General features: G+C 39.2%; 1 protein-coding gene and 1 pseudogene across 2 annotated transcripts in view; both read left to right on the forward strand.

The window, feature by feature from the left end:
* Window positions 1-25,161, forward strand: part of Plcb1 (phospholipase C beta 1) — a 699,616-nt gene that overhangs the window by 120,939 nt on the left and 553,516 nt on the right. The gene's annotated exons all lie outside the window — the stretch shown is intronic.
* LOC127685967 (AP-3 complex subunit sigma-1-like) lies at window positions 5,148-5,610 on the forward strand (annotated as a pseudogene).

Genomic DNA, 25,161 nt, shown 5'->3' on the forward strand with positions numbered 1-25,161 from the left:
GTGCAATAAATAGAGCAGAGTCATCCTTGCAAATACGCTTGAGGTATTTCTATTCTGTTTCTTCATCATGAAACTGTGTGATTTTTTTTTTATTTCTTTAGTATCAAATCTTAAACAGTCGTAATTCTTGTTGAAAAGGTGTGTATTGCTAACACTACTTGAGTACACACCACTGGGAAAATCAACCTCCCAGCCAACTTTCTTGTTTGTTCCCTATAATTTTAACCACGTTAGGTTGTTGAGGTATCCAGGGAAACATCCTCTTACCAAGTCTACCAGATACCAACTATGTAAGATCTTTGTACTGCCTCAGAGTTGGGGTGACAAGTTTTGCTGAAGGAGATAAATTTAAAGAGCTTGTTAAATTAAATGCCTCCTCTGAAGCTTCAGAGAGTGTGTGGTCACTTTGCCATCTCTGCATTTGTGCTGCTGGAGTGTGTGACAGATGGTGAGGAAGAGTGGGGCTCAGGTCCCTATTCCTTCTGGAGGTTTACACTCATGACAGAATCCAGCTAGCTGAGAGAAAACATGTCAAAGCACATCAGTTACAATGATTGAGGAACAATCCCTATGATACAGACTGATCCCAGTCAGTGACCTAGCAGGAAATGGACTCCAGAAGTTGCCATCAACAGGGGGTAATGTCCTCTCTAGAAGTAGCCGGACATGATTGTTAGATGAATGAACATTTAACAAAAGAAGTTGGATAAAAATTGAATTTGTACTTAAATATTTTGGGGATAATTTAGTCATTTCACAGTATTAATTCCTATTTTATGGCAGCCTTTATTTAGTTGATATGAATAGCAGTGGCTTATTTTTAAATCTGCTAGATTTAAAAGTAAATGTTTGAAGAGAAAGTTGGCCAGAATAAATTTTTTAAAAATACTTTTCTAGTGGTTAATTTTAATTGATAACTGTAATTCACTGTGACCAATGGCCAGGTCCCTGGACATCCGTGTATGTTCTCAATCACTGGAAGTCCTGTTTTACTATTGTAAGAGTCCACCGTGGGACCTTCCCTAGACAGGAGATCCAGCTGCCCTGGCTCATAGAAAGACTTGGCTTTCCTGAGTTCTTGCCAGTGTGAGGTTTTTCAAAGCTCTTTTAGAACATTATGTTTTAAGCGCAGTGACAATTTGCATTTAAGAAGTTGATTCCTGGTCGATTTCAAAGGCTGAATGAATTCCTGTTTTAAAAAAGGTGAGAAAATAAATTGTTCCAAAAATGAGCCGGTAAAAATACTGTGGGCTAAGGCCCTCAATATATCTGGGTTCCGAACTCATCATCTTTGAGTAAGACATGGACAAAGCTGCCATTTGATCTGTAACACTCAGACAAGAAGAGTTTGTAGAGGAAGCAGCAGTAATCCCAATGTGTAGATCATTGTATGTATGTATGCTATCACTGACTGGTGAAGGTGATCAAAGGGAGGCAAAAGGCAGAGATCATCATGGCCAGTGTTGCAAGTGTGGGGAAACGGGATGACAGCCTACCTATGATGCATGCAGGGACTTACTTTAAATGCTGAGTAGACACTCTTTGTAAATGCCCTTAATATCAGTCTTTGTCTTTTGACATGACATTTTCAAATATAGGTTTATAGACACACACACACACACATGCGCGCGCGCACACACAGAGATCAAATAATGAATAAAAACAATATAAATGTCAACTAAAGAATCACCTTTACTATCAGAAGTAAGTGGCCTTCATTAACATTGTCCTATCTTTATGTCTTGACACACATACAGATTCATATATAGAGGAAGTATGAATAGCTTTACAAAACTAAGATTGCTCTTTCTGTAGCCTTAAAATTCTAGTTTTATTGTTGATTTCTTCCCTAAGGTATATAAGACTAATCAGTCTTTTCTACTTCATCTGACACCATGTCTTGGTGTGTCTTTTTTATTTTTTATTTTATTTTACTTTACTGATTTATTTATTTGTCTTATACTCTTCATGATTAATGGCTCCCCCTTGTCCCGGAACAATGTCTTTGCTATTCAGTTTTTACAAGCACCATATCCAAATGTAATTTGTGCTCTCCACCTACAGCTCACTGTGGCCTTGCGGTCCTACATCTTTTGTCTTGACTCTTATCTACCTTGCCTCAGTTCTGCTCTCAAAGTCTATGACAATGAGGATGGAGCAAGGGCACCACTCTGTTATTCTCTGTGGTCTTCCACGGTGGGTCATGTGGTTAGGTATACTATTCTTGGATCACTTTTACAGCCATTGCTTCGTGGCCTTCTAGCTCAGCATTATGCAGAACTTGAAGAAGGAATTGTTCGTTCCTTGTGATGAATTATTTGCTTGGATGCCTAAAAAAACAAATCTTCCTTATTTTCCTCTGAACTAGGATGCTTTCCATAGTTGTTTTGCCCCCTTTTCATCTTGCTCGGATGGTGCTTTTCAAACATTCTGCCTTTTCCAATAAAATATTGGTGACTCTTGACTTCCTTCCTTTGTCTGAGACCAGAATGTTTCCATTCGCAGGCTGTAGTCTGAGAGCTGGGTGAGTGTTAGCCGTCATTTTATCTTTAATGGGGAGGCTGGAGACGCAACCAGTGCTGTACATTTTGGGGGGGGAGCGTAGATCTTGTTTTGCTTATAGCATTTATCAGATTTACATAACTGTGAGTATGTGTGCACACTCATGCTCCTGTTCATGTATGAGTGCCTGCTGTGTGTGTCTGTGTACATATGTGCTCATGTGTGTATGTGTACTGTGCATGTGTACATGGGCATGTTTGTGTGTGTGCATGCGTATGAATGTGTGTGTGTGTGTGTGTGTGTAGAATAGGTAGAATGGGTATAATCAGTTGATTCCCAGATCTTCTTGATCCAGAAAACTCTGTTACTTTCTTAACTATCTGAGTTATTTCCAGGGTTAAACTCTGTTTCTGTTCTGTCTTTGTTATGATTTTCCTCAGTTTTAAATGTATTCTACAAGGCACTATTTAAATCTTCCTTTACTTTTTTAACCTGAGATCCTCACAGTGTTTTGACCCAAGGTCAGAGGGTTGCTTCTGCTTCTTTTGAAGGTGTTTGTTAGGCACCTTGTTAGGCACTGCAGGGACATTGTCTAGAGGAGCACTCAGCTTCTTAGGAGGGTGTTTAGATGAACTCCAACTGGCTTCAGTGTGTTTTTCTAATTTTCCTTTTTTAAGCTGTCAGTTCCTGTCAGTATTGAGAACACTGTTGTTCATTTTTCATCCCCCATTTATAAGCTGAGTAATGAGGAATATTCACAATTTACCAATTTTTTATTTATTGGGGGAAATCTTTTTTTCTCTTGACTTATTTTTTTTCTTGCTTGGATTTTTTTATAAATGGAGAGAGAGAGAGAACATTCAGAAAAGATGTGTTATCTAGATCATTTAAGCAAAGCGAAACAAACAAAGCAAAGCAAAAACAGTGTCTTTGATGTTTCAAAAGCAAAACCTGACAAAAGTGTAATAACTAAAGTAGACTGTACATGGCATGTGAGGGTGTTTGCCCCCCACAAAAGCAGGTAGGTCAAGAAGAGGTCAGCATCCCATTGTATGTCCAAATGCCCCCCATTGTTTTAGGTGATTTCCCCCCTATGGATAAACAGTATTCACAGGTAAGAACAATGAAGCATAACACTCAATCTGGTTGTCCTGTTGTACACCTTGCTGCTGGTGGAGAGCTGTGTGACACGTTTGTCCCAGTGTTGCTGGAGGAGTGACATGAGCAAATGCGTAGAAGGGTATGATGAGCCTCTGGTGAAATATTTTCTCTTCCTGCTGCTGTTACATCATCCAGTAGAAAGTTCCATGCATGAATTTGCTTTCAGTAAATATTCTTTTGACATCATTAATGCTTTACAAGAAAAATCTGCATACAAAGTGTTGTGGTTTTGCTGCTTAGTGATTTAAGTAAGGCCAGGCTGGTCTGACAGACTCACCTCAAGTTCATTTTTCACACAGCTCCACCAGTTGTCTGCTCAGGCTAAGTAACTAGGCTCAGGGCAGTGAGGAAGCTCTGTGAACCACAGGGTCTGTGGGATGTACTGCAGGTAGCATGCAGGATTTGAGTAGACAAGTACTGGTGCCAGTCTTGACCATACGCTCTGCCAGTCACCATTTATCCCATTGCACTTCTCAAAGTGAGTTGGCTTCACTTTTGAACTCAGAAATTAACTGCAAGTCACTTCATGTGAAGTGTGTGTGATGACAAACCATACACAAGGGAGAGGACATCTGGAGTGTGGCTTCCACACTGTAGGTTGCTTTGAACAGAATGTTACTGTGCTTGGTGTTTGCTTTGAGTTTATATCACTGAACTGTTTTTCAGCATCCGCGCCACTCATTACACTCAAAACCAGTGTCTCTGACCCTAAGAATCTATCAAAATGCAAATTCTCAGACCTTCAACTCAAGCCTACTGAATCAGAACTTGCAGTTTCACAAAAATTCACAGCTATTCATGAACATCAACAGTTGCTGTTTCTGTGTGTGCTGATGTAGGTGAGGCTTTCTTCATGGAGAAGGGTATAAGTAGTCTCTAAACCCATAAAACTGAAGCTCCCAACTTACATTATGCAAAGCTGGGAATGTGGTAGCTCATACCTGGAATCACCTAACTTAGGAGGGTGATGTAGGCTGGCCAGTAATTTGAGGCTAGCCTGGACTACAAAATGAATTTTAAAGCATTTCATAGTATTGAGTAGGGGAATGTGGTGATTCAACTAATACAGCACGGGCTGGAGTATTGAATCATAGTATTGAACAGGGGAATGTAGTGATTCAAAATCACACCCCAATACTTGTTTGGTTCCATTTTCTTTTTCTGATAGGTTGGTGGTGATGTGAAGAGATGGTAATCTCTATGTTAGGTATGGCCAAGAAATTGATGCTGGAATTTCTAGGAGTTGGGATTTGGATGTGAATAATCTCTGGAAATAGTTGAAATAATGACCTCTAACAGATCCATACATCCCATGTTCCTGGCAGAATAATTCAAAATAGACTGAAAGTAGAAACAATTCCAAGGTCATGTGCACGTGCTGTAGGGGACAGGTGAGGAAGCAGAGGCAACAAGCTCCTGGAGGCGAGGCTCATGCGCCCGCCCAGCCCTGGCCCCAGCTCCCACCTGGTAGGCACAGCCCAGCCATGTTCAAGGCCATCCTCATCTTAACAACCACGGAGATCCTCAGCTCTCCAAGTTCTACCGGCCCTATGTATTTGTGGAAACATAAGGCAAATGTTTTGAAAATGTCTGTGAAGTGGATTTAATATTCCATGTAGACAAGGTTCATAATATTCCTGCAGAAATGGTGATGGGGGGGGGGGAATGGGATTGGAGACTGACATGAATGAGATGGTCACACAAATTGATGCACAAAATAAACTGGAGAAATCCGAGGTGGGCTTAGTGGGAGCTCCAGCCCATGCTGTATCCGCTATAAAGAATATAAATCTTCCTGAGATCCAAAGAAATATTAACATTGGTGACTTCAGTATAAAAGTGCCAAACCTGCCCTCTTTTAAATAAATATTAACAAGGCCACTCCCAGGTAAAACCCAGAGGGAAAGCCATCTAAGTTTACCATGCAATTGTTTTCCAAAAATAGATGAGGAGAGTCTTAACTTTGCTCTTGGATTTAAGTCAAGATACTGTACAGAAGCTGCATAAAGTGAGTATAGAAGTTCAATGTTGCTTTTCTTGTTCAGTGATTTTAAAGAAGTCGACTAGTTCCTGTGTGATTTTTTTCATTTCTAAATTGCATTCCTATGCCCACATAAAGGCATGCCTCTATATATTGGCTATTACAGTATTCAAAAAGTGAGATGTTTCTATAATTATGTGCAGCCCAAGATGTTGATGTTTTGTATGGATCCCAAGTGCAACATTCTCTAATTCTTTCTGCTGTTTGTCACAGTTGTTATTTAAAGAACCAAGTATGTATTACTTGAAAACATGGCCTTTTCTTTAGTTTAAATAAACTCTAAGGTAACTGGAAAAAAAGAAACAATTCCAAGTGTCTGTCCATGGATGAATCCATAGAGAAAGGTATATACATGCATGTAATATTTTTCAGCTTTACAAAGGTATTTTTATATTTAGATATGACATCCCCCAAAAGATTCATGCATTGAAGGCTTGGACATGAGCTGGTAGATTCAGTTGTTGAGTGCTGGATGGTTCTGAGAAGCTCTCAGTTTAACACTAGAGTGCCATGCTAATGCCTTTTTAATTTGGTGAAATTATGGGGAAGTGATGAAAACTGGGCAGTGGGACTTGGTTGGAGAAATTAGGTCAAGGGGTCATGTTCACATAGGGTGTGTCTGATGCTTAGATCTTTTGACTTGCTCTTAGTCAGTCGCCTTATTTTCATGAGTTACAACTCCTCCCCATCACATCCCAGCATGACAATATTCAGCCTCATTTCAAGCCCAAAGTGCTGCCTTCAGTTGTCCCTCATGTCAGTGAGGAAGCCATCACTCATCAAGTCATCTGAAACTCTGAAGCAAACAGAGTCTTTGCTCTTCTAAGTTGTTTCATATATTTGCCACACCAATGAAAAGCTAGTACAAGAACAGAATTCTAATAATTTCTAGTACATAGATGAACTTGAAGTCATTAGGTTTATGGTGGACCAAATCGTATGATCCTACATACATGAAGTCTCTAAAAACAGCTAATGTATAAAATTGAGATTAGCAGGGACCATTGTTGGATGACTACAGAATTGCTATTTGGGGTGCCAAAATTTTGTTGTATATAAACAGTGGTCATAGATACACAGCATTGTAAACATACTCAGTGCTGCCAAGTCTATTACCTTAAATGTTAATATGGTATTTTACAGGATTTTCTGTACAAAACCATAGTGTGTCTACACAAAGCCTTGCTACACAGTGACAGCAGAAATTACACCACACACACTCATGACAGTTTTCTTTAATATGATATTGCTTGAAGAAAGTTATGTGCAAAATAATGGACAGCATTAAATGTAGGGACCTCATTTATATAAAATATAGCAAGACAATAGCCAAACAAGTATATAAGGAGTGCAGCTAAACTGATTAAAGTAATAAGTAAAAAAGAAAGCCAAGGAGCCTTATCATAAATGGTAGGTATGTTAGTTCATGTTCTGTTGCTGTAGTAAAAGTGCTTGAGATGGTCTGATTTAGAAAAAAATGATGCTCATTTAGCTTACAATTCTGGTAGCCTCAAAAGTCTTAATAGCATGGGGCGGGAAACTGTTTTGTAAAACATGGCAGAAAGATGGAAAAGGAAGCAGCCACATGTAGTCCAAGTGTGTAGGGGGAACTTACTTTAATATTCTCTACTGGGAATTAACACACTCTACAGATGTGCTAATCTCTTCTGAGGCTGCTGTTTCCAGTGATATAATTACCTTACACTTTGTAAAGGCTCCACCACTCCATCTTGCTACCCAGACAAGCAAGTGTCCAGCCATCCATGTCCACTATAGCAGTAGGTTTATGCCTGTCTCTAGTGAGGATTGGGTGAGCACCAAGAGTGCACAAGTAAGTACCTTGGAGAGGCTGATGGACCCTGTAATGTAATGTGTGTGCATTATAACTCAGAGTATTGTTTTTAAAAAATAGAAATAGCCTTATTCCATAAGGTTGGTAATGGGAGAGTTGGCATAGCAGGGATGAATCTTTTAGTTTGTCAAACCCGTAATTTCCATTGTATTTAAAATTTCAGTTAAAATTACCATGCGAGGAGATCATCAAATTATCTGTACTAGATTACTGTAAGATATTTTATGTATTCAGTTAACATACGGATCCCAGAAAATACAAATTGTTGTTTTGCATAAATATCAAAATAATTTTGTTTTAAATACCACTATCAAATTCTCTTTGTCCCCAGAATCTCTCATTCATTATTAAGTTGCACTTTGATACTCTACTTTTTGGCTGGGAGCATGGGGTGTGAAATGTCAACTATTAGAAATAAAAAGGAAAAGGAAGACGGAATTATTTTTCAACTTAAAATCTGTTTGGCTAAAGTGTGGATGTGAGCAGAAGTCATCCTTGCAGAGAAGCCTGTTGACAGCCAAATGAACTTTCTTTCTCAAGTCATATCTTAAGTTTCTAGGTAAAAGTGTGGTTCTGGAAACAGATAAGAAGGCAAGAATCACCGTGCAAGGCCAGGTTCCTGGAGGTACCCCTGGCCCATTGGGGGATTTGTTCTTTCCCAGAATGCCTGCCTTGCTTAGACGATATACTTCAAGAAGACAAGGAAAGCTCAAAAGCTCATGCGAGAGTCATGTGGAATTTCAACTAGCATGAGACTTTGAAGAGACATTGTTACTATGTTTCTTTAAAACTTAATTTATCTCCCATAGCAGCGTCATGCTGGGGAGTCTGTGCTCCTGAACATGAAGAACTTTTCTCTTGGGGACAGTTGTTTTGGGCGGATCTCAGAACCAGTAGCTGGGCAGCTATCCTTTGTTTTGGTCAGTAGGCCTTTAGTGTGTGTCTAAAAAAGGTGCCGTCAGGCAAGCAAGCCTCAATGGCTTTTAGAACTGTTGCTCCATACCTCTCTCTTCCATTTGGACTATTGTTTGAATAATTTATTCTTAATCATTTAAAATAGGAAGGCACTTTTTAGAGTGCTTAACGTTGCATTGGATGTCTGTAATATGCCTCTCAGGATTCAGAGATCTTTGCAGAACAGGAATCAGAAAGGTTATAAGAACCAGAGGTTTTAGACGATTTTGAAGACATTTTCCAGACACAGCCGAGCAGCTGCACACATGAACTCACAGAGACTGGGACAACATGGCCAAGACTCCTACATGCTCAAGCCAGGCAAAACTCCAACAGACAAAAGGACGAATGGGCACAAAATCCCACCCCTGGCCAAGAAACTATTTGCAAATGATAGCACTTGGGAAAGGGAAAACTCAGTTTTCTTCAATGGAAGTTGGATCCATATATTTTTAGTATCTTTTTTTCAAGTTTTTTAAGAGGGCGAAAGCACATGAAGCTGAATTGATAGGGAATGGGGAGGATCTCAAAGGAGTTGAGGGACAGAGAAGAATACAATAAAAACATACTGTACGAAATGTTCAAAAATAAATAAGAAGAAAATATGGACTCAGTGATCTCTATTTTGTAATTAATTGAACAGTAAATATCAGATTTTTTTATTTTTGGGGGGGGTCAGGGGGTCAATACAGGATTGCTCTGTTTAGCCTTGGCTGTCCTGTATCTTGCTCTGTGGATCAGGCTGGTTTAGAACACACAGAGATCTGCTGCCTCCTTCCCAAGTGCTGGGATTAAAGGCATTCACCATCACTGTCTGGCTGAAGTTTGATTTCTTCAAGTGCACAGAAAATACAAGTTTTTGTTTCATTATCTCTTCAGATCCCAATGCTCATTTTCCTAATTGGCCTTCATGCACCAGAAACAAAGTAGGTACAGACAGCTCAGCTAAAGGCTTTCACTCTGCCTGTTCATGATTTCTGAAGACATTTTGTGATTTCGATCCAAAATATTCTCCAACACGTAGGTAGAATGCTTAGAAGATATTTCCCTAATATTATGTCATAATTGTGCTGTATTTGAATTATTTTCTTTTATTTCCTTGCTGGGTTTTAAGAAATGCAAAAGAAATGGAAGCACCAGAAGAATACAGACAAATCTTATTGTCCAACTCTTCTTTGTGTTTAAAGATAGTCACACAGAGGAGAAGGAACACATTAGCTAAAACACTTGTAGATTGTGCTTGTGGTAGTAGTGGTTTTATCATTTTGGTAAATTTTACTGCAAGCCTCACAGTTGAGTTTTGTCCCAACAAGTTTAAGTTAAATCTCTTATTTTTTCCTTTAATCATATTTTCCCCTATAAAATGGATAAAACATCATGATAGGGTTGTTGGAAAGAGGACCGGTTAGGCATGACTCTAGCTCCTGCATCGTGGGTCATGGGGCATCCCATGCTATTCTGAGCTGCATAGGTGAGAGCAGCTATGGCCCCTGTGATATGGACACTGGTCTCTCTGTGCAATGTGGGTGTCCTCAAACTTAGCTTCTACCTCATGGTCCAAGATGGTTGATTCAGCTCCAGCTTCGTAGTCACTTACCAGCAAGAAGCAGAGAAAGAGAGAGAGAAAAGCACTCTCCACATTGCCAGAGGTCAGGCGAATCACCTCCAATGCAATTCCATAAGTCTATGCTTAGTCACACAAAAGGATGCTGGGAAATTTCATCTCAATTTTATAGTCTTGTACCTAGCTAAATTAGGAGCTTCAGTTAGTACAGAAAGAACAGAGACTGGGTATTGGACACAATATATAGAACTCTAAAGAAAATAAATGTCATTCATAAATCTTCCATTTTTGAATTTGGCATACTTCTTCCCCTTACTTAATGAAGAACACAATTGTGCTGTATAGTGTTTATTACTGTTTTTCTTTAATTTAGTGAGAGACCCTGAACATTTCCTTTACTATTTAAGGTCCATCAAAATACTACTTTAACAGCTGCATAGTATTATATGCTGGGTATATATATATATATATATATATATATATATATATATATATATATATATACATGCATATGTATGTATTATATGCTGGGTATATATATATATATATATATATATATATATATATATATATATATATATATACATGCATATAACATTTTACCAAATTCATGCTTTTCAGTATTTAGATTTTTTTTGTAATTCTTTTTTAACACTTTGGTGTTTATAAATATTTTGGTGAGTCTCTAAGGTGCTTAACTTGGAGCTAAAATAAATATTGAATTTTTTTATTATATTTTCCAAAATGAGCCATCTGAAAAGAACATACCAAGTTATACCCCAAATTTGTGTATAAAATATTCACCGTGTGTATTCTCCCCATGATTAGATAACAGTTTGGTGTAAATTATTGTTTGAAAGCGATTGTTTCCCTTCTGCATTGTTGTAATCACCATAGGACCTTTAAAGCAAGTTCTTGGTAATTTGTCATCTGGGTTAAGATTTCTCCATATGACGTTAGTCTATTTTAGAAATGGATTTCTGAAAGGCCTATGAGACAGTTCACCTTTGAATATCTTTTCTATATTAACTTAGAGGAAGCCTTCTGTTTCTTAAATAAATGTTTGCATTACTAGAAATTGTTCTTGCTAATATATATATAGAGAGAACAAATCCTTACTTTTACCTAGTGGGGAATTGATGACTTATTTGCATGAGTGGAGATTTGAAAATGAAATGGACAGCTCATTACCACACATTAGGGCCGTACTTCTCACTTCTGACCTCGGGGCTTCTTTTAAGCTGGTCGTTCTTATTTGGGTCTTGCTTCTTGATTGACCAGCGCATGTTTTTTAGTATAAGTTTGAATGCAGCCATTCATGTTATACTTCACAGCTCATGCACACAGAGGGTACTCTGACTTTCCTATAGATTTACTACAATAGGGCTGCACATTGTTGTCATTTCCCATCAAAACACTTTGTCTTCTGCATGAGACATCCTCTGTGCATCATCCTCTGCACCATCCTCTGTGGTGATCCTATTGTTTTCTCTTTCTTTTTTTAAATATCATTCCAAGGACATTTTACCTCCTCTTGAAATATGAAAAAGCTCGACTCTGTATATGATGAAAGGACATTGACAAAAATATTCTGGAATCCAGGGAAGTATTTTAACCCCACAGGCTTCCCATAGTTTCCTGAACTCTGCTCATGTCTCTTGTTTCTGTGGCCTCTGATCTCTTGCTCTAGGCTGCTGGTCGGGGTTCCTACTTGTCTCTTTTGCTTGTGTATTCTGGATCAGTATAAAAGCCTTGCTCCTGTAACTGGTGTTTTGCTTTTACACTTTCTAATAAATGTGTTGATTTTGCTGTGGTGTTTTTCTTTATCTCCCTTGCCAGACTGGTCTGCCCAGCCCTTGTCTTGCCTCTGTGTATATCTTTCTCTCTATTTTTCTCTTCTCCTGTTCCTAAATTGTCTTTGTTTACAGAGTCCCTACTTCAGTATTTATTGATTCCTTAAGCCAGATGCTTTGTCTTTGTTTGCCTGGTAAATATTCTTCCTAAAGATATGGTCTTTGTTCTGTCCTTATGAATATAGGTAGGCAGGTAGATCGATATCATTAGGGATTAAACTTTTGACACTTTTTTATTTGTTATGTAATACTACATTTTATCATTGGACAAAGAGACTGTTGAAGTAGGTTTGATATTTGACCTCAGATGTAAAATAATAATGGCAGGAAATTTGAAACTTGTGACATCTCAATATTCCTTCCTTCCTTCCTTCCTTCCTTCCTTCCTTCCTTCCTTCCTTCCTTCCTTCCTTCCTTTTTTCCTTTCTTTCTTTTAGAGGCACCTCTCAGTTCTTAACCTGGAATAAGAAAGATAAATCTGTGTGCTTATATTGCTATTTCAGTGGCTATATGAAGATCTGCTTAACTGAACTATTTGTTTGGATTGACCATGTGCGACCTTTTACCTTTGTTGAAATGAAACTCCAAATTAGGAAGATGTCCCCAAGCTGATACTTTACAAAACAAGACCACTCCACATGGGTGTGCTATTCCCAGATTTTAGTGCATTGTGGGACTTAGGAATGAACTTGTTAAAGATGCAGAAATATTGATGAAAGGGGGCTGGACACTGGAGACACCCCAGTGCTTAAGAGCACCTGTTACTCTTGCAGAGCATCGTTCTACACAACCACCTCCATCCTCTGTGGTGATCCTAGGATACTACATGCTACAAGAGCTGCTTTAACCCTATTGTATTTATTTATTGAGAGAAACTAAAGAAATAGTTCATGGTGCTTCATGTTTCATCCATTTTTAATATTTAACTGAATATGAATGATTCAAACGTATTGTTGGTACTATGTCTGGGCCAGCAGGCTCGCACTTTTGTATTGTATTGTGGTCTATTGGTCTCACTGACCTAGCTCCAAATGCACAACTTGCCAAGTACCCTTGCCTGCTGATTTCCTCTGACACTCACCTGTCCCAGCACCATCTCCACAGTTGCAGGCCTAACTGCATTGGAGCAGCTCATGCACCTGTGCCTGCACCTGCTATCTCTGGCTTTTAGCATCTCCACCAGCCCAACCTATGGTAGATTAGAATATCACATATAACACATAGCTAAAATACAAAGTCCATATGCCTAGCTCAAATAGCAAACACACAAATAATAAGAAGGGCTAGATCAGTGTGTCTCCTCCACCCCAAGCTCTCTTGTCTTCTAGAAATATTCTCTAATGAGAAAACATGAGAATCTCGATGAATCCTAGGACACAGAATTAAAACAGAGGACTAGCATAAACTCTATCAGATAAGTCAGGAAGTTTAAAAAAAAAGACATTATTAAGCATCTAAATGAATCAAAAGAAGATAACAATAAGAGCCAGAGTGATGCTCCCAAACACCCAAACATATGGCTGAATATAATGATGAATATATTAAAGAGATACAAATATGAAGGAGAGGGGTCTAGAGATGGCTCAGTGGTTAATATCATTTGTTGCTCTTTCAGAGGACCAGGGTTCTATTCCTAGTACCCACGAAGTGGTTCACAACCAACTGCAACTCCACTTCTGGGAGATCTGATACCCTCTTCTGGCCTCTCTGGACACCAGTCATACATGTTGTATAAATAAATACATGCAGGCAAAACACTCACACATAAAATGAATAGATCTAATTTCTAAAAAGAAATATCGAAGTGAACTCAAGGTAAAATGAAGTTGGAGGTAAAAACCTCAAGAACCCAGTTGTAAAACTCAAGGGAAACTCTACCAGTACAATCAAGAAAAAGATCAGATGTCAGGATCTATAGTAGAGGAATTGAACCACTCAAGCAAAGAATATGAATATATTAATTAAACATATGAAAGTACAAGTGTCATGAAACGACCCACTCTAAGTATTGGTGTTGTACATGAAGGAGAGGAAAGCTAGGTCAGTGTCATAGACCACATCTTTACAAGATCTTAGAAGAAAACTCCAAATCAAGGGAATTAGATTAGTAAATAATCTAATTATATATAATATACAATATACAATATACGATATACGATATATGATATACGATATACGATATACGGTATGTGATATGTGATATGTGATATGTGATATGTGATATGTGATATGTGATATATGATATATGATGTATAATATATAATTAATATATAATGTGTAATATATAATATATAATGTATAATGTATAACATATAACATATAATATACAATATATAATATAATATATAATGTATAATATAATATATAATATAATTAATATATAATTAATAATATATTAATTATTACCAAGTGACTATATAGATACAAGAAACACAGACAACACCTAATAGACAGGACTGGAGAATAAAATCCCACGGCATACTGTAGTTAAAATACAGAACCAAGAAGAACTGAAAGTAATCTGAGTAAAACCACAAGTTATATTTCAAGAGAAACCCTTCAGAATATTGAATGACTTCTCCATGGAAAACCTTCATGGAATGGATTAAGCAAGCATTTGTGAATGAGCTGTGTGTTCCCATGTGCCACTGTAGGGAATAAATCCTAGTTTGCATCAGTGTCATTAACTTTGATGGCTCATGCTATTTGAGCCTCATCAGACTGTTTTTATGATTTGACAGCAAACGTGGCTCTGATGATTCCTGCCTTCACACATTCATGAACACCTCCACCTACCCAGTAGAGCAGATAACAATTGCAGGGGCAGGGCTTCTATAGTGTACTACTCCCTCATGGAGTCCCAAAGAGAACTATGTGTGTTTTTTGGTCTGTTTCCCTTTTTGTTGATTAGTTGCTAATTAATTCAACAAATAGTGGTAATCTTTGTCATGTTAAAACTCTCAGATTTCTAAACCCAATTTGCTATTTATTATTGGCCAATGCTTTTTTTTCAGGGATGACAAATACAGCATATTTTATTAAATTCATGTGTCCTAGATTGCATTTGATACATGAAACATGTAGTATAAGACGGAAAAGATTTGGTGAAGGAAAGGAAAGTATTAGGGAGGATGGGATATGGAGGAGAAAGGGAAGACTGTCAAGCTTAAATATGTTTCAGTTACATGATATACTAGAAAGACATTGTCATTATGGGACCCAGTACTATGTATACTACCTACAAGCCAAAAATGAATCTCCCCAAACCAAAACTAACCAAACAAATCCAAGAATGTATGATTGCTGGTTCATAAAGATTATCGTGGATAGGCAGGTATGTGGTTGCTTGAATCAATTTGTAAGCTCAGACCTGAGAATTATATCTTGGGTATTCCAAACTTCTGGGCTAATACCCACTTATCAGGGAGTACATACCATGTGTGTTCTTTTTGGATTGGGCTACCTCAGAATGATATGTTCTAGTTCCATCCATTTGCCTAAGAATTTCAGGAATTCATTGTTTTTAATAGCTTCATTGTAGAAATGTACCACATTTTTTGTATCCATTCCTCTGTTGAGGGACATTTGGGTTCTTTCCAGGTTCTGGCTATTAAAAACGAAGTTGCTATGAACATAGTGGAGCAAGTGTCCTTATTACAAGTTGGAGCATCTTCTGGATATATGCTCAGGAGTGGTATAGATGAGACCAATTCGTTATATTAAGGAAAAGATCTAAGGTTTTTGTCCTCCTGTTCTATTTGGAGCTCTTTCTAGGTTTCCTTTCCTCCTTATAGATATAGAATAAAGTGGTTTAGTGAGATCAAAAAGTGTCATATAGTATCATGTGCATATATGAGCAAAGATACTCAGATATATGTAATTTTCATCTTTTATGATTTTAAGATTTCACTTTTAATTCAAGAGAAATTTATGGTGAATTTTTAAATAGATAACATTCAAATAAGTATAATTTCTTCACAAATCAAATTAATTTTTCTAATATTCTGTACCAAATATTTCTTACTTGTTCATGAATGGTTTTGTTTAGTCTATTCCTCAAAGATGGCAATGCAATGATAAAAATATATGCTAAATATTTGCTCATATGCACACACATATATTTATATACATGCATATATAATTCTATAATATTTCATATTGCATATGACAGTAAAACAGTATAGCATGAATTTATACATTTGGGAATTTATTCAGCTCAGTATTTCATGGGTATTTAATAACAAAGAATGTATGATTTGAGCACAGTAGACAAAAGGCCATGAGTGTATTGATGATAACAGTAACCGCGATATCCCATCTTGTCCCCAGGAGGCTTGCTGAAGCATGTGGGGGAGGGACTGGGAACCAGATGGTGCCTGTGGCTGGCAGTCGATGGCTCCTGCCGCGATGGAAAGCAATTACTCAGTACCAGTCCCCTGGGAGGCTGATGACAAGGCAAGCATGTTCCCTGCATTCATCTATACAAGGTGTAATAATTAAGCCAACAGAATCATAGTGTCCGCCTGATGGGTGTACAAAGAAGCAGCAGGGACCCTCTTGGCTTGTTCATCACCTCCAGGTTACCTCCACAGACTAGTAATTACTCAAGGGGTTTATGGCATTTACATGTGACAGCAGCCTTTGCTGCTGTAGTACCTTTAAGGTCCAGTGGGCAATAGAAACCCTGTTTATAACTAATGAAACTTAAGCATGGAGGGCTTGGATAATTTCCCTGATATCCTTATGAAAGATTTTACATGCCTTGACGTGAAGGGAAACCAAGCTGCATGCTAGAGTGAGCCACCATGGTACTTGTCACGGGCAGTACCTTATTAAATGCTCTCTGAACAGCAGGACATTTCCATTGGAAAGGTAACTGTCTAGTCTTCCTCTCGCAGTGGTTCAGGGTAGTGGGCAGAGACGAAGCACCAGATTTGCTCTCCCAACCAATGTATTTGGGATTCTTGGCAAATGCTGAAGCTTGCAGTTCAGTGCTCTCTGTTCTCTTCTTCCCATCCTTTGGCAAATGCACACTGAGGTTTAATCTGTTATTCCTATTATTATTATTATTGTTATTATTATTGAGTGTGCTAGGCAGACACCATACCAGGGAGACACATCCTAGCTCCAGCTTCCTCTTCTTGGAGATTTAATGCAACAAGAGAGACTGTGCATCTCAGGATAGAAGACTCTTTCCCCGGGATACTGGTGGAAAAAGAAAATTTCGAAAGAGGAAGAAAAAAAAAGCTGTTATATCTTATGTTGGTTTTCTCTAGAAGCAGAGTGTAGGACTGGAATCCTCATGTAAAGGGAGTCCCTGAAGACATGTTTGCAGGAAAGGGTCTGAGAAAGGCAAATTATGCTAGGGAAGAAGTAGCTAATCCTAGGCCGGGGGCGGGCGTGTGTGTCAAGAAGTTATATGAAAGGAGAAAGTTTGACAGAATCAGTGCCATGGAAAGAATGTGTGGTTTGTAATGGAGGTGACTAGCTGATCATTGAAGGTGGGCCTCAGCAGTGGATATTAGCAGAGATAATAATACTGAAAAAGGATGGGGAATGCTAAGATTATCCAGCTCCACTCAAACACTTGGCCTGTGCTTTGACAGAGCTTCTGAGGCAGCAACCTCCCTGAAACCTTGTTGAGATGCCGTCTTGTTTCAGAAGGTTTGATGGCAGCATTTTGCACTAAGATACCCTGGAAAGGTGATGCGCTTCTTCTCCCACAACTACTGCATGTATTACTTCCATTTTGCTGATGAGGAAAAATGGGGCAAGGAAAGCTAAACCACCTGGATTAAATTATAGGAGTAGGAACCAACTGGGGTGAGTGCCTGCCTGGCCTGGTTCCTCTGTGCTAATCTGAGATGCTCTGATGGAAGGTCTCCACAGAAAGGTGAAACTGGAAATTAGTTGACACAGCCAACAAAGGAAAGACAAATGTCTTTGTGGTGAATCTCAAGGTGAGTGAGGCCAAGCCACTGGCCAAGACACCCATTGACAGCCATGACTAAGTGTGACTCAGAAAACTTGGTCTGCTCCTCTCAGTTTCTTTTCCAACTTCCTGGGACTCCAAACCATTTGGCTGCAGCTTGTCAGCACTTCTGAGTGGCTTAGAAGGAACTAATCAGGGAGTGTCAGAGCCTCTGAGAGATGAATGGCAGCAGGTATAATTTCTCAAAGATCATTCCGTTTGTCTTTTTTCCATATTCCGACATGTAACGTAAAACAGCAGGCTGCTGGAGATTTATGGCTTGATTCATTCTAATTGATTTCTTGGCTTCCTTGGGTCTAATTAATTTTTGCTGTGTCCCCTAAAATGGTACAGCAGGCTTCCTAAAAGCTGTGAGCACCCAGCTGCTTCCCAGTTTCTGAACATCTAAAACTTGGTAGGTAAATAGAAATCGATTTTGCTTTTGAAGTCCAGACAGAAAAGAGGCAAATAATTGCAGCGTGCAGTAGAAGATCATGGATCATTGTTTTTATTTCAGTTCCCCGAGGAGGAGGAGACTTTGAGGCAAGAATTCAGTGTAGTTACTTTTGGGAAGACAGTGCCAGGAAACCCTTTTGTGCATTGGAGGCGTGAGAGAGGAAAGAGAAATCACTAGCAGTGTGCATTTCAAGGCAGTTGCCTTGCCTTGCCCTGCCCTGTCCTGGCGAGCCAGGCTGCCTTGGGAATTTTCTAGGAGATAGGCTGTGTCCCATGCTTCCAGTCAAGGAGTGAGTCAACTGTGGGGCTTATCCTCCAGTTCCTTCACTTATGGTTCAGTGGCTTTGGGGGGGGGGAGTCTGACATTAATACCCAATCTTCAGCAATGAGCCTGATGTATCTGGCAGACAAGGCTATGAGTGCTTACCGTTGGCAGCGAGGAAGTGAGTCCATGCAGAATGGTAATTGGGCAAGGTCCGTGGCCATCGCAGTTGAGCGTTGCTTACGGTGTCTGCAGGGAGGCTGTGCTGCTTTGACCTTTCTGTGCACCAGTGATCGCACTACCTCCCCATGACATCCCAGCCTCCTGCTTGTTGCCACCATCTGTGGACCTCCAAAATCTAGAAGACCTTTTTACACTGACTTGGAGAAACTAAGGCAGCTGTACACTTTAACCCCATTTATGAGGTTTTAAAATACAGGTATGCATCATAGATATGGACTGTATGCATTACAATCATAAATTATAGCTGCTGGCAAGGTTAGGCAGACTAGAAAGCATTCGGGTTTTCATTCATTCATTAATTCTGAATGTCCTTCACAATTACCCACCAGTCAGTAGCATTTTAGTGGGGAGGCTGGGTATGAGAATAAACAAATGCCCAGCCAAACCGAAAATTGAATAGAAGCTTATTTTGGGCAGTCATTTTTAATGGGCTTAAAATTTAATCAGCAGAGTGTGTTTCTCCTTGTAGGGAGCAAAGGAGGAATAAGAAAGTGTGTTCTGGGCCAACACTGAGTTGGCTTCGTCCAGACCAGTGCCTGCAGGGTCTTAGCATTTACCTTTTTGAATGGTGCCACTCAAGCAGTTCTGTGAGCTTCCTGACCCAGCTGCTATTGCTTAGCTTGTCCTGCCCATGGGGCAGAAAGCAGCATGACACCATTGTGGTCGCCAAGCCTAGGGTCAAGGTTCAAGAAAGGCTTGAGGTCCCCTGAGACCCTCACTTTGTGTTCTCATGCAGACTTGGCTACTTACTAGCCTGTGGCCTTAACATGTTCCTTAGATGTCACATGCATTGGTAGACTTGCCAGATCAGGGCAGTTTCAGGATCTGTCTCCTGGTATATTCGGTGTGTACGTGTGAGATTGCTGTTGCTGCCTATGGAAGCAGAAGGCAGCTGGCTATCTTCTCTATGGTGCTAAGTACCCAGTGACCCGGCTTCCACCGTCAGGCCCCACCCTATAAAGTTCATCTCCTGCTCTTGCCCTTGACACTTTGTCCCCTGATGACTCAAGGGTTCTTAGAGGGACACTTAAGATCTGAATTGTGTCCTTGTCCCTCTGTCCCTATCCCTGTGAAGCTCTGTGTTCCTACCCCCTGCAGCTAGCTCACTGTGGATTTTCCTTTAGCTTGCGAAACGTGGTGTTTACATGTCCTACAGTGTCTTAGGCACCTAGTAGAGCAGTCTTTTCTAGCTGTCATAATTTTGCTATCAATGAGTGTTGTTTTCCCCTCCATTTTACAGATATGGAAACAGGTTAACACGGTGATGATTATGAAAATAATATTCAGGTGGAGGAAATAGAAGAAATTAACTAATTTTGAATTTTTGGGTTCTCCTTTGTCCGTTTGTGTATCTATACCAAAGGGCTTTAGGGATGTCTTAAAATATATAGTGAAGGATTGATTTGCATTCTAGGAGGATTAAGTGACTCCAAAAGGGAGGAAATGCTACTGGGCAAAAAATAGCATTGGGAATGCTTTCAGACACCTCCTAAGCTCTGCTCTGTGTTTGCATGTGTGTAATCTTTTATGGTAAGCCAAAGGATGCAAATGTCCTAGAACAGATTGACTGAAGAAAGGAACTTTTTAATCAGTTGGCTTGTAGGATAAGCAGAAATCCTTAGGGCTCAGCAAGGAGTCCTGAATGAATTGAAGAGGTTTGGCTTGCCTGCTGTGTCAATCCTCAGCATCTCACATAAAACTTCTTTAACCTTAATGCCTGATAAGAGGTTTATTTATGGCCTCGAGGATGTGCTAAAGGAAAATTTCATGGAAATATAGCCTAATGTTTAAGACAGGAAGCAGAGTCTGTTTGATTCTGAGTCTCTACTTAAGTATTGAATGCTGATCAGTCACATAAAGAATCTGGCCTTGGATTTTTATCTATAAAATGAACACAGAATCAGTAGTTTCTGTGAAGGCAATAGAAAGATGCCAATATGTCCTAAGGATGCTCTTAATGCCAGATGCTAATGTTATTCTAAAGCCTTGCCCAATCTGGAGCATTCTCCTGCTGAATGCTACAGTTTAAAATGGGCATTGTAAGACCTGGTTCTGTGATTTTAGAAAAAAATCCTTTAACCATACTCTGCCCCATTTTTCCCCCAGAAAAATGAAGTTCATAATGCTTTTCTTGTGACATTAAATTAATGTCTCTATGTAAAACTCCTGGGACAGCATCTAACATCTTTGCCTGTTATTGTGCATCTATCCAAGAACCTAGTACATAGTAGATACCCAGTAAATATTTGTTAAGTTTCTAAAAAACACTATTAGTAGATGCGACAGCAAAGAACTTTTCATGGTAAAGCGTTATTATCTGGCTGATATCTGATTCTGCTTGACATGTTGTGGTATGGATGGTTGTCTTTGTGTCTGGGGAAAATGATTTGCAAGGGAGGGTAGGGCAAAGGAAGAGAGCTGTGAACAGAGGCCTCAGTCTCAAACCAGGGCTGCTTTTCTTGCCAGCCTTCTGCTAGGTGTTTAATCAAGTGGGCTGTGATTGTGTCTCTACCCATATATGTGTGGGTCTCTCCTGCTTTCCATCTGTCTCTATCTATGTCTGCCTGTCTCTGTCTGTGTCAGCCTGTCTCTGTTTTTGTCTTCCTCTCTGTGCATCTGTGTCTCTCTGTGTCTCTGTCTCTCTTTCCTTCTACCACCTGCACTGTAAGGACTGAGGTAACATCCTAGAGGAATTTCTGATACTGCATAGAGGACAGAGCAGCTTTAGAGAAAGCTTTGGAAAATGCAGGAGGCTTGGCCATGCTGTTGTTTTGTTTCCAGTTTTACGTGTGATGAGATGATCACATGTTTTTGTTTCTGCTGATGTGCAAGATGAAGAAGCTTAAAAATTTCCAGTACAAAATAATTTCTACTCAGCAGCCTATGCTATATCGTTGCAAGTTGTTTTTAATTACTTGGAAAGAACTTGGATAAGATTAAGTCTATAGACCTGTGCCTGTCTGTATATCTATGTATAAATATTTACAGATGCATATATGCATGTATATTAACATTATGCATTATATACACACATATATTTATATTCATATATGTGTGCCTGTATGTCTATGTACAGATATATAGAACTGAAGGTAAATTCTCCAGTGTATGAGTGTACCACTCGAGATGAACTTATATTCTAAAGTGTGCTTTGCCACATTCATAGTAAAACTGCTCAATCGCCAGAGAATAGCTGTATATTGATGTTAAAAATACAAAAATAGTATGGGGTAAAGCCACTGAATGCCATGGCCTCTTAATTGTTTATTGACAAAATTCTCGAAAGGGAACTGGAGAAAATGGGGGAAGGCAATTGAATGCCAAGTAATAATAATCATATCCACTGAAGGATGGCTGAGAATGAGAGTATTGATTGGGAAAAGAAAGCTTTCTTGGGACTCTGTGGATGTTGGAATCACTCATGCCCAGCAGTTATGAGGGATTTTAAAGATGAAGAGTGGACATTCTCTTAGGAATTAAAACCGGGCATTTTATAGGAAGGTTTTAGGTCGACTAGTGATCATAACGTGGTAATGTCCATGCATATTGCAGTAGGTTCTATGCCTCATTAGTTCTAACCTGAATGCTGACATGTTTGGCTTGAGTTTTGCTGTTTAGAGTTCCTGTTGACTTTGTAGGATATCCTAATGCTTGCCTTGCATGTTGTGTCACAGTCCCACAAAAATGCCTGTTCTGATATGTTGAAGCAAGAACTTGAATCAGATGGGGAGTTTAGGCAAACATCCTTTCAAAGAACACTGTGAGTACAATAACTAAGAGAAAAAAGACATATTTTGTATTCTTATTACTTAAGCTATTTCTTCTTTTAAGAAAATATCACCTTGGTCATACTTCTGATATTTACTTTTTAAGGGAATGTATTAAACAGCACACTGTTCCATTTGGGAGTCTAGAGTCCAGGATTTTGTTTTCTCTTCTTTCAACATAGAATGAGACAGTGCGATGTAAAAATTTCTTGGATAATCAAACCTTATTTTGCACTTTTTTTTATGTGTGTATTGTGTGTGTGTGTGTTCTCAGATTATAAAAAAGAGTTGCATATAAACATTGTTTTTAAATTTTAGATGTATTCATTGAGCATTTTTTTCATCCAAGCCCTGATGATATTATAGAGCAAAGAAACTTCAATGGCGTATTTTAATTCTACCTAGAGTACTATTTATCAAGAATATAGAGTCAGTAGATTGTGGTGGTTTGATAGGAATGGCCCCCTTAGCCTGATATGTCTGAATGCTTGCCCTGTGGAGAATGACACTATCAAGAAATATGGCTTTGTTGATGTAGATGTAGCCTTGTTGGAGGTCACTGTGGGGATGGGATTTGAGGTCTCATATGCTTAAGTTACGTCCAGTGTGGACACAGTCTCCTGCTGCCAGCTCTCACATGTAGAACTCCCAACTCTATCTCCAGCATCCTGTCTTCCTGCATGCTGCCATGTTCCCCACCATGATAATGATAATGAACCTTAGAAACTGTAAGCCAGTCCTAATGAAATGTTTTTTTCCTTTAAAAGAGTCGCCATGATCACAGTGTTTCTTCACAGCAATAAAAATCCTAAGACATTGATAGATGTTAGATAGTAGCAGATAGTTTATGAATAGAAAGATAGATGGAAGACACCATAGATTCTCTAGAATGGAGCCAAGAGGAGTCAGCAGAGGTGCCCTAAATACTCTGGCATCTTCACACATACCTGTTATGACAGCCATCACTTACAAGTTCTGTCCTGGAGCCTCTATTCTGAATCTCCTTTTTTCCAGGTATATCTTATTTTCAGAGGCAAGTTAACATAGACTCTTAAGCCATATTTTCTGCCTAGTACAGTGAGCAACACATTTACTACTACATTGAGATTTACAAGCTAAGTACCCAATAGTTATACCTTAAAATAGTATCTTGGGTTTTTCTTGGGTTTGTTTTTAATGATGTTACCTGTTTTATCATATGTCTTACTAGCATATATAAACATGTACAGGCCACTTCTAGGCCCAGACCTCCTTCTGTTCTCAACATTCACCTCACTGAAAGGCATGTCATTCAGGGCTTGGATAGAGATACATCTGCTTCCCACTCCCACACCACCTACCCTCTCTATGCCTCCTTTGCAGTTATTAGCATCTCCACTTGTATGTTGCTCTCTTATCCTCATTTTAATTCCAGTTTCTCCTTTTCCAGTAAATTTTATAGCAAATCTGTTTGCCCAAACAGGATGTCTAAGAGTTACCCACTAGTGTTTTTTAGACTGATGTTTCTTGCCTGATCTATCATCGTGTTTAGTTAATTTTATACCCTAACGATCCCTAGAATCCTTCAGTCTATCTTTGTTTCTATGGAATTTTAAAGCCAAAGGGTTTCCCCTTGATCAAGTAGCTTCTGGTTTCTCCGTGTGTCGCTTGGATGCCATCTTCCGTATCATCCAGCTCTCACCACAGTAATGCTGACATCCATGGAAAAAGTAGGCATCTGTTGCTCACAGATGCAGAGAGGTTGGGTTTGCTTTGGTTGTTCTTTGATAAGCTCACTTACATGCCTAGTATAGTGGTTGGTCTGAAATGACTTCAGCTAGGAAGAGCAGGGAGGCTCAGCTCCCTCCTGTCTGTCTCATCCCACAGAACATTTGCTGCAGAATATATTCCCAGAAGGGCAGAGAGCATAGGTAGAGAGATTCCAAGTGCTGCTCAGTTCTCTCTCCTACCACTTCTAATATCCCATTGGCTGAAACATATCACATTCCTTAGCTGGGTTTCAGAGAGCAGGGAGTATGCTGATTTCATGGAGAGAGACTTGGATATAGGGAAGATAATGAACTGGGACTATTACACACTAAGTCAAAATAACCTGTTCCCCAACCACAGCCTTCACCTTTTCACTCTCACTGCTCCATGGACCTCCCTTTTCTACAGTTGCACAGCTATTTATTTGGGAGACATTATTTTTAGGCACTTGGAAAAGGAGCTCCCATTGTTTCATAATTGCAACGTGTACTACAGTGCTTGGCTCGTTGTATTTACTAAAAATGAACTGAATATGAGAAAGAACTGGCAGGGATGGCTTTAAGATATAAGTGATGTGTCTTTACCATAGCCTCAGGAAATGGTAATACTTACTATTGTAGAGATAAAGACTTTGGTAAATAACACCAGTATCTATTTGAGAGATACCCTGGCTTCTTAGGTAGTACTTGCAATACATGTACATACACACATACATACATACATACACACAAACGCATATATATGTACATATTTTCCATACACACACACACACACACATAGACTACC

The sequence above is a fragment of the Apodemus sylvaticus genome, chromosome 5, assembly GCF_947179515.1.
Source record: "Apodemus sylvaticus chromosome 5, mApoSyl1.1, whole genome shotgun sequence".
NCBI classification, from domain to species: Eukaryota; Metazoa; Chordata; class Mammalia; order Rodentia; family Muridae; genus Apodemus; species Apodemus sylvaticus.